The 10,239-nt window shown below is 27.8% G+C and overlaps 1 long non-coding RNA gene across 6 annotated transcripts in view; it reads right to left on the bottom strand.

Moving 5' to 3' along the window:
- LOC112552379 (uncharacterized) overlaps nucleotides 1-9,672 on the bottom strand; it is a 49,479-nt gene extending 39,807 nt beyond the window's left edge. Inside the window, exons 1-6 of one of the 6 annotated variants that reach the window (XR_016140479.1) lie at nucleotides 8,962-9,586; nucleotides 8,687-8,872; nucleotides 8,499-8,545; nucleotides 8,335-8,382; nucleotides 7,339-7,560; nucleotides 3,909-4,320 (exon numbers count right to left, since the gene is read on the bottom strand). This is a non-coding gene — a long non-coding RNA (uncharacterized LOC112552379). The other 5 variants (XR_016140477.1, XR_016140478.1, XR_016140475.1 and 2 more) reach the window with 5 other exon arrangements.
- Between the last annotated feature and the right edge of the window lie 567 nt (nucleotides 9,673-10,239).

The following is a 10,239-nucleotide window of genomic DNA, read 5'->3' on the forward strand; positions in this document are numbered from 1 at the left end:
GAGTCGTGTCGGTCGTTCAAGAAAGTGATCGAAAGTCGGGAGCAGAAGCTCCAAGTTTCGGATAAAAATCCGATAGAGGAAGACTCGGTACATTCGGGACGAATGTAATAGCAGAATGGCCGAACTGTAAGAATTAGACGACCGTAAGCGGTCATGAAAGAGATTCGGAATATAAACAGCTAACAGAGAGGAGCCGTCGTGGTCGTGCAGACTAAGTGTCGGATTGGTAGACGAGGGATCCCGAGTTCAAATCCAGTCGGTCTCCGTTAATTTTTTCCGAATCTAATAGATATCTTTCAATATTATCTCGAAAAAACTATTATTATAAGATAAAGGATACGATCATAGACATAGTATAGATAGACCGAGCATATTATATACTAGGCAATGGGCGACATATGTAAGTGAGAAGAAACAACACTTGATTTTTTCTCTCTTTCTAATAGAAGAAAGTGGAGGAAACATTAAGTGGGGACTATGTCTATGATAAGGCCATTGCACGTGAAAAAAATTTTAGTGATAATTGTAAGGTCATAAGCGAATTGACCAACTACAATCGATTATTTTTAGACTGTAAGGAGAATAATTGATTCTGATTGATCAATTTGCTTATGATTTTACGATTACGATTAAAATTTTTTTACGTGCAATGGCCTATAGGGATCATACACACAGTTCCCACTTAATGTTTCTCCTACCTTCTTCTATTAGAGAGAGACCAAAATATGATAGAATACAGATTTGTATCTACACCGCACAAATGAGTTATAAATGAGTTGGCTTATTGTTTCCTACTGATTCTTAAATATTGAATTATAATTATCTAAATAACTCACACAAAACTTTTTAATGACACTTTCATAATTCTTTATACAAAATACAAATAATTCCATACAGAAACATTGTCCAATTTATCTTCGATTAATTCTTCGGGCTAAATACACGATATAAAAATGATTAATTAATTACAATTAACTGAATGATTCACAAATCTTTCCAATTGTACTTCAATATTCTTCAAATGATTTAAAATAATAATTCTTTGAATCGGCATACTTCTCGGGTCAAGTACATACGAATCTCATCCAGTAGCAAATTCATAACGTTGATTTTCTTAGGGTGCGTTCCCAGGGACAAGGAAATAGCGGAACGGAATAGTAATGGAAAGGAAACATGGTGGGGGCTAACCAATCAGAATGATTCCGTTCCGTTTTTTCATGGCAGGGTTCCCCATAGCAAACATTTAACGGAACGGAATACGTGAATTTAACCTGTTATCGGATACATCGTTGGACAACCCGACATAAAGGACTTTAACCGTTCGCTTCATCCGAGAAGACATCCAAAAAAAAGCAATTTTTGCACAATATGGTATATAATATTATGTATATATATATATATATATATATATATATATACATAATATTATATCATAATATTAAATATTGATATTAAAATATTTTATCTAAACTAAGACTCAGTTGCGCCAACGAAATTTTGGTTTTAATCGAGACATAAAACTTTAAATTTATTGTATCTAAGCACTTAAAGTATTTTAATTTGTTTATCTTATTAAGATTAGTATAAAGCATTTTAGGTTACGCTTTTGCTTTGGTATATAAATTTAAAGTTTTACGTCTCGATTAAAGTCAAAATTTTGTTGGCGCAACTGAGTCTTAGTTTAGATAAAATATTTAATATCATAATATTTAATATTATGATATAATATCATATATATAATAATATTATATATCATATTGTGCAAAAATTTTTTTGGATGTCTTCTCGGATGAAGAGAACAATTAAAGTGGTTTTATGTCGGGCCGTTCAACGATGTATCCGATAATAGGTTAAATTCACGTATTCCGTAATAAATCCGTTCCGTTAAATGTTTGCCCTGGGCAACCCGGTCATGAAAAAACGGAACGGAATCATTCTGATTGGTTAGCTTCCCACCATGTTTCTTTTCCGTTATTATTCCGTTCCGCTATTTCCTTGTCCATGGGGATGCACTTAAAGCCTAGTCTACAATGACATAAAGCTATAAGACTGTAAGGGTGCCGTCACATGCGGCGTAACTTGCGTCAGCATAACTTGCGCCGACCAATCACATCGTTTCTGATGAACATCAGATTCCGCCTAGTTACTTTATATTGTTTACGCTATTAATGGGTGCTTTTCATTTAGTGACACAAGTTGACACAGGTACAGTATATACAGGGTGCTTTCCAAGGAGAGTTTGGTGTTACACAGTGTGACACAGAGAGACACTGTAAGACACAGTTATAGAGTTTAATTGGAACACATAAGTTACTACACGCTCACTAGAGAGCGTAAAAGATTGTGACGTAAGAGAAGATCATCATAAACATGAGCGCATTTTTTTCGTTGTTATCTATTACTGCCAGTGCATTTTTTGAAGAATTATTGATACATACTGAAATAAATTTAAGTAAATTATATGTATTGATTATTTCATTTCTGGCTACAAAGCGCTTTATTTTATATTTGTGAAATAATTATGATCTTTTCGATTTGACATTACATGGAATCTCATTCATTTCAGGTGAATATAATTCCTTTTCTCTTTCAAGGAAAACTTCTGTTCCTTTGAAACAAGTATGATGCTTAACATCATCTAATGTAGAAATAATTCCTTTACAATGCCAACAAAAGAACATATCTGCAATAAAAATTAATGCAATAAAAAATATTAATTAATAGAATTTGTACTAATAATGGGTCATCAACAAATACGTAATGTTTTTAAGTTTATATAGTTCTTTAAATAAAAAAAAACTGAATATTGATTACCTAAGAATTCCGAATTCGGTACTACGTTATTCGAATGCGACAATGCGAAGACATTTTTTGCAAATAAAGAATGCGTTCCATTTCTCGCATGATACGCGTGATGTATCATTTATCCTTATCACAATACATTAAACAAGGATAAATGATGCATTATGCGCATCATGCAAGAAACGGAACGCATCCAAAATGACAATAATGACCGGAATGTATATTAGTATCCCACTTAAAAAAATAATTTTGCTCGATATGTTGGCACTATTGACGTCCGACACGGCCAAACTTAGGATTGAGCTGTGTTTCGCAGTGTTGTTCTGTGTCTCTCTGTGTCATAGATGGAAAGCACCAATGTAGACATTGTGTTATACAGTGTCGCCTGTGTACGTGTTGGAAAGCACCCACAGTAGCGCAACTCTCTGTCGGTACCTTTGATGTCAGTGTTGACCAAAATGGAGTGCATATGCGTGAAATAACTAAGTTAACTAGTGTCGTCATCTGAACTTCTTTCTCGTTTTATCCTCCATGTTATTCTCTTTCTAACTCAGTATATACTCAGTTAGTATATTGGAACTTAGTATTGTAAGAATTAGACGACCGTAAGCGGTCATGAAAGAGATTCGGAATATAAACAGCTAACAGAGAGGAGCCGTCGTGGTCGTGCAGACTAAGTGTCGGATTGGTAGACGAGGGATCCCGAGTTCAAATCCAGTCGGTCTCAGTTAATTTTTTCCGAATCTAATAGATATTTTTCAGTATATTTAACTTATATGTAAAAGATTAATAAAAATATGCTATTAATAATGCATTAAAAAAGAAGAAATAAATATAAAAAATGTGGAATATAAAATATGTAAATGTATTAAAAAATATAAATATTGTACTATAAAAATATTGTGTGTGTGTGTGTGTGTGTGTGTGTGTGTGTGTGTGTGTGTGTTACATAATATAAAAAAAAGTAGGTAAATGTAATTATTATGTATTACAACAATTTTTTATGTATTATAATAATAAACATACAAAAATTTATATATAGAAAGATACTGAAATATAAAGATATGAAAGTAAATATTTTATTAACAGGTAAAATAAAAATACACTTTTCTAAATATAAAATATGATTATATTTTTGTACAATACCATAAGAAATATAATTTTATTTAAACTTTTTATATAAATATTATATAAAATAAAAAAATTACGTTATACTTATTAATATTAAAACGCTACAGTGAAATCAATAATGTGAAGAAAACATGATATATAAAATATGTATTATACTGTATAACTTCTTCATTGGTCGTATTTCAGCTACTCGATCCACCTCAAAACCCATGAACCAAAGAAAAAGAAAAAAAATCGAAAAGGTAAAAAATGATTGTGATAAAATAATAAAATATGTGAAATGTTAATGAAAAAAGAGATCTTTAAATTTAATATTAAACTCTATTTTATACCTCAATTTTTTTATCTGTTTATACCTTTGTTACTTATCTTTGTGGCATGTAAGCACTTAAAAAAACAAAGATATTAATATTAATTTGTATTAAATAAAAAACAAAATTATAATATTTAACATACAAACATAACACACAATAACAATAAAGCAATTTAATTAAATGTAAAACAATTAATTAATAAGACAAAAACATTCAATTAAAAAACATTTCAATTAAGAAACATGCAAAATGAAAAGAAGTTACAAAAAAAAGAAACACACATTAGAAAAAAATATTTTAACATTTTTCATAACTTATATTTTGGCTGCACAATCCATTTCGAAATAAAATAAAGAAAAAGAAATTGGAATTTGTTAAAGAAAAAGCGATAAAACAATATAATAACTTTTTCATTAATTCATATTTCAGTTATTCGACCCACCTCAGTATAAATTAAAGAAAAAGAAAACAAATTAAAAAGATGATTTTGTTAAATTATGCTCATAAATTATAGATTACAATACATATTATATTATAAAAATTATGTTATAAGACTATAGAGACCAACATCGCTCTGGAGTACCGGTCGTGGGGATTCGAAAGAATACATGTATATATGTATATTGTAATATATATATATATATATATATATGTATCATTGTATTGTTGACGTGTTATTCTAAACACGTTATTTGCGATAAATATCATCACATGCCTCGGTAGTCGAAAGGATAAGATGCCTGCCCGGTAAGCAGGAGATCCAGGTTCGATTCCTGGCTGAGGTGGTATTTTTTCGCAAAAATAATTACGAGTTTTCACAACTGGTTCGTGGTCGGGCCCCGCCGTGACACACACCCTCCCTTCTTATTTTGGAAGATTATTATAAAAAAAAAGCGATGAAATAATATTGCAATAACTTTTTCATTGATTCATATCTCAGCTACGATCCTTAATATAATGAAACAAAAAAAAGGAAAATTAAAACGTACTAGACGTGAACTAGATTTTAAAGATAGATAAATTTTAAAAGCAGAAAAAGATAGAAAAAGATTAATAAATGCAGGACATTTAAAAGTTTTATATTCTTTCGTGCAATTCCTTTGCATGACTTATTATGTTGCGATAATGTATAGTAAATACGCATGCGGAGAAACAGTTTTATTAAAAAGTCTTTTGGAAAATTTGGACATGGCGGTTAAAAAGTTACATTCGGTATTCGTGCCAACTGAAGTAAATAATTACCGATATTTTTTTGGAAACAGTTCTTTTCAAAATATTTCTTCTAATTTATGAATATAATTACAAAAAGTATTAGTTGGTATATTTAAATTACCAAACAAATCTCCGTTTTCGTTTTCATAGGCTCGAAAAGAACAATATAATGTAGTATTATCTAAAACAGCCTTATTTTCATTTACAAAATTACTACATATATCACATGAATGTATCGCAGTATATTTTTTAAAAATCACATACATATTTAAATGCATTTTCCTCTGGCAGATCTATTGAATAATAATCATGTACAGGAATATTTAAAATATTATGTATTGATGAAGAAAGAAATTCAGGAATTGTGGGATCTGTAATATATGTAATATATGATGTTTCAATAATGTTCAACACATTATATACATCATCATTATCATTTATACAATTTTGCGTTTCTGAATGTTTTAAAAATTTTGTACTAAATAGCTTTTTAAAGGCACACATAAATTGTACAGGTGTCGAATTGAAACAATTACCACCTTGCTGTCGAGCAGAACCAAAGAAATTTTCAATACAATCTTGATTCAATCTGTATTTGAAGATATGGAAAATTATAATTTTGTAAAATTTATCAAATTTGAATTATACTTTTAATAGTGATCTGCCAACATTCAAAGCATTTTACTTTTATATATGTATTATTACTTTTTAATACTTTAATACATTTTAAAAAGTATAACATTTGTTCCAAAAATTGCATTTGTTTTTCATTTCCGGTGAAAACTTTACCATATTCTTTTGGATTATTTATCGAAGATGAATTTAATATATGAAACAATTTATCAAAATTATCGATTAAATCTATAATTCCAACAGCTTCAGTTGGAAGAAAACCAGAAGACATTTGTGTACACATACACAATGGCAGCTACATGATTACTAAAAACTTGTACAGCATATTTAATTTCATTTTTGCAAAATTATTTGGTTCAATATGATTCATTGATAATTTCGGAACTGTTTTAATCCATTGTTTACTATCTCTTTTATAAAAGTCTACATATGAGTCCATGAAGCTGTTTTATTATTAATTTGAAAATTATGTTTTAATAGATTATTTCGCGTTGCTTTGAATAAATGTGGAGTATCAAAAATATAAAATATGTTTTCACCATTAACTACAAAATTTGTATTATCTAGAAATATTTAATTCAGAAATATTATATACAGAAATATTTAATTCATGTGATAATTGTTCAAATAAAATTTGAATCTATGTCGGTAATTAATGCATGCACGATACCGCCATTTTTTTAATTTAATTATAATATTAAACAAAAGATCTTTCAATATTTTATTGGAACAGGTAGTCTGTACAAAACAAAAACAAAGTTTCCAGTTGCCTACAATGCTACATGCCATTATAATTAAAGCACTTTTTGCAGGTAAGCTTGATTTTGTATCACCGGTATCTTCAAAAGCAATTATTTCATCACTAGATATGTTATAAAAAAGATAAGCTTTCAAACTTATTTCATCTGCACACAATATGCAATGACGCTCTATAACTGATAATGAGTTTAATTTAACTTTAAGTGCTTTAAAAATTTTATTATTTATTCCGGGTATAATATTCCACGTTTTTGTAAATAATTGTAGAGAACGTACCGAAAACAATGCAATTGATTTTTTTTAGTTCTCTATAATTTCATATTTTTTCATATTTCATATTTTTTTTAAAAAAGTGGACTTAAGAAATATAATGATAATGCAAACTTTTTAAATTCATGGTTATATCTTCTGCCACGTTTGCTTTTGCATTATGCTTCAATTTAAGCAGCTAATATTTTATAAAAACTATTAGGTAATAACTTACAACCTAATTTTTTCAAGTGGTCGAATTCGTCCTCTTCTTTAGTTGGATTTTTTTGGTATTCTTCTTATCCAGTTGAAGATGTCATATTGTTTCTCACAATGATTTATTTTGTGCCTTTAACTTTGCGATTTTCATACGCAATTTCTTCTTCTGTGGACTATCCTCTGATTTGGATTTTTTTCTTTTCCCATTTGATATTCTTTTATAGTATTCTTAGATGTACTCCTAAATAATAATATGTTAAAATTACAATTAAGATTAAAATCAAATATAATTATTCATTTAAAAAATTTTTAATTTCTGAAATTTTAAATAAAAATTAAAAAAAAAATTATTAATAGATACAAAAATCTAGTCTTGCTGAGATTTGTCACTGATTATTTTTAATTTAGTTTAAAACTTATATTCGCCTTATTACATTAATTGTTTATGCAAATATGTTAAAATAAATTTCCTTATAAAAAAAAACGAATAGCAAAAAGATATTAAATAAAATATAAGATTATAAAGAATTAAAACATATATCAATATTTGCAAATTCTAATCATAATTTTTTATAAAAAAGTTAATACTTTTATTAAGTAAATAAAATTTCATAAAAATAAATATTTCCCAAATGGCACAGAGAGTTCAAAAAGAATTCATTTGTATGTCATCTGTATGTCATCAATTCTGAATTCATTTTCAAATGCAAAAAAATTCTTTGCATTTAGTAATTAAAAAAAAAATTTCTTTTGCATCTGAAAATGAATTCAGAATTGGTGATATACAGGTGACACAAATAAATTTTTTTTGAACTCTGTGCCATCTGGATTCATTATAATTTAAAATATATAAAATATATGAAAACTTATGGATCATTCATTTCAATATCTGTAATTGGTACTGGAACCTCTGTATTGCTGAAATGTAAAATAAAATATTAAATATAAATTAATTATAAAATTTTATAGTAATAATATATATCTATTATTATAAATAGAAAATATAATTTATTACCTGTTCTTATTTATTTCTTCAATTTCCATTCCTGTTTCATTTATATTTCTGCAACATATATTTGATAACATAAATAAAGATTCTTGTTCTTTTCCACAAATAAAATAATATAAAATAAGATATCATTATAAAACATGCCAAATATTTAAAATCAATATACTCACTCGTTTCTTCTTCATGTTATTTTTCTATTTTATTTGTTATATCATTTCTGAAAATAAATTTCTTTTATTTCCTAATTCAAATAAATTATTCTTCATTGTGTGTGTGTATGTGTGTGTGTATGTGTGTTTTACTTTTCTTAAATATTGCTATTAATATTAAAGTGATTATATATAGTTACAAAACTTACTCTATGTTAAAACCTGATCCAAAAAATATTATTAGGATGGCATCAGGAAGACGAGCTCTACTTTCATTTAATTTGTATCATTTTTTATCAAAATGTAAATGGCACAATCTGCAATTTTGGTAAGCATATTCTGGTTCTTTTGGTTTTAAATCCATCTTTTTGCATGCTTTCACCTATTGCAATCATCTATAAATATCATAATATTTTATCAATATACATGTTTTTTTATAATTAAAAACATGATTTATATAAAAAGTAATAATTAAACAGTATACCTATCATGTTTCTTAGGAAATCTGAAAAAGAAACGTTTCTCTACATCCAATGTTGACATACATTCTGATATTGCACACCATGGAGTTTTTTGCTACCCATCTTTATAGATATGATATCTTATGATATTTATAAAATATAATTTTAAATCCAGATTACAGCTACCTGAAACAGAGCTAAGATCAAAATGCTTTTTCAAAAAAATAAGAAACTTATATATTTATATAAGTCAATTATTCTCTCAGAAAAGGAAATTTCTCATCAGCTTTTTCTTTTTAAATCCACTCTAAATTCACTTTTACTTTTTGCACAAAAACTGATTCACAAATCACTAAATCACTAACCACAAATTATAAACACAAATTACGCAAATAATCATTATCGTTCTCTAAAATTACTTCTCGAAATTGCATCTAAACACATCAAACATATCTAGACATTTAAACGGCATATCTAGATGTTTAAACGGTATGTTTTGTTAGTGTCGGTCCACAATAAGTATTTAAGCTTTAAACCGTAAGAAATTGACCAATCATAATCGATTATTCTTTTCATATTCGATTATAATTGGTCAATTTCTTACTTCTTAAAGCTTAAATCATCTATTGTGGACCGACACTTAGAAAGAGACAATATGAAGAAAGAAGAAGTAAGAAAGATTAGATGGTATTAGTGTCGGTCCACAATAGGTGATTTAAGCTTTAAGAAGTAAAGAATTGACGAATCATAAGGGTCGGTCCACAATAAATATTTAATCTTTAAACCGTAAGAAATTGACCAATTATAGTAGATTATTCTTTTCATATTCGATTATAATTAGTCAATTTCTTACTTCTTAAAGCTTAAATCATCTATTGTGGACCGACACTAATCGAATATAAAAAGAATAATCACTTATCAATTTCTTATGGCTTAAAGATTAAATACCTATTGTGGATCGAGACTTAATGTCGGTCTATAAGTGTTGGTCCACAATAAGTATTTAATCTTTAAACCGTAAGAAATTGACCAATCATAATCGATTATTCTTTTCATATTCGATTATAATTGGTCAATTTCTTACTTCTTAAAGCTTAAATCACCTATTGTGGACCGACACTAATAGGTAATTTAAGCTTTAAAAAATAAGAAATTGACCAATTATAATCGAATATGAAAAGAATAATCGATTATGATTGGTCAATTTCTTACGACTTAAAGATTAAATACTTATTGTGGACCGACATTTACAGCCTTATAGTCTTATGTTATGTCATTGTAGACTAGGCTTTAATCCAAAC

Source organism: Pogonomyrmex barbatus, unplaced genomic scaffold, assembly GCF_055798465.1.
Source record: "Pogonomyrmex barbatus isolate J1 unplaced genomic scaffold, ASM5579846v1 scaffold5, whole genome shotgun sequence".
NCBI lineage: Eukaryota > Metazoa > Arthropoda > Insecta > Hymenoptera > Formicidae > Pogonomyrmex > Pogonomyrmex barbatus.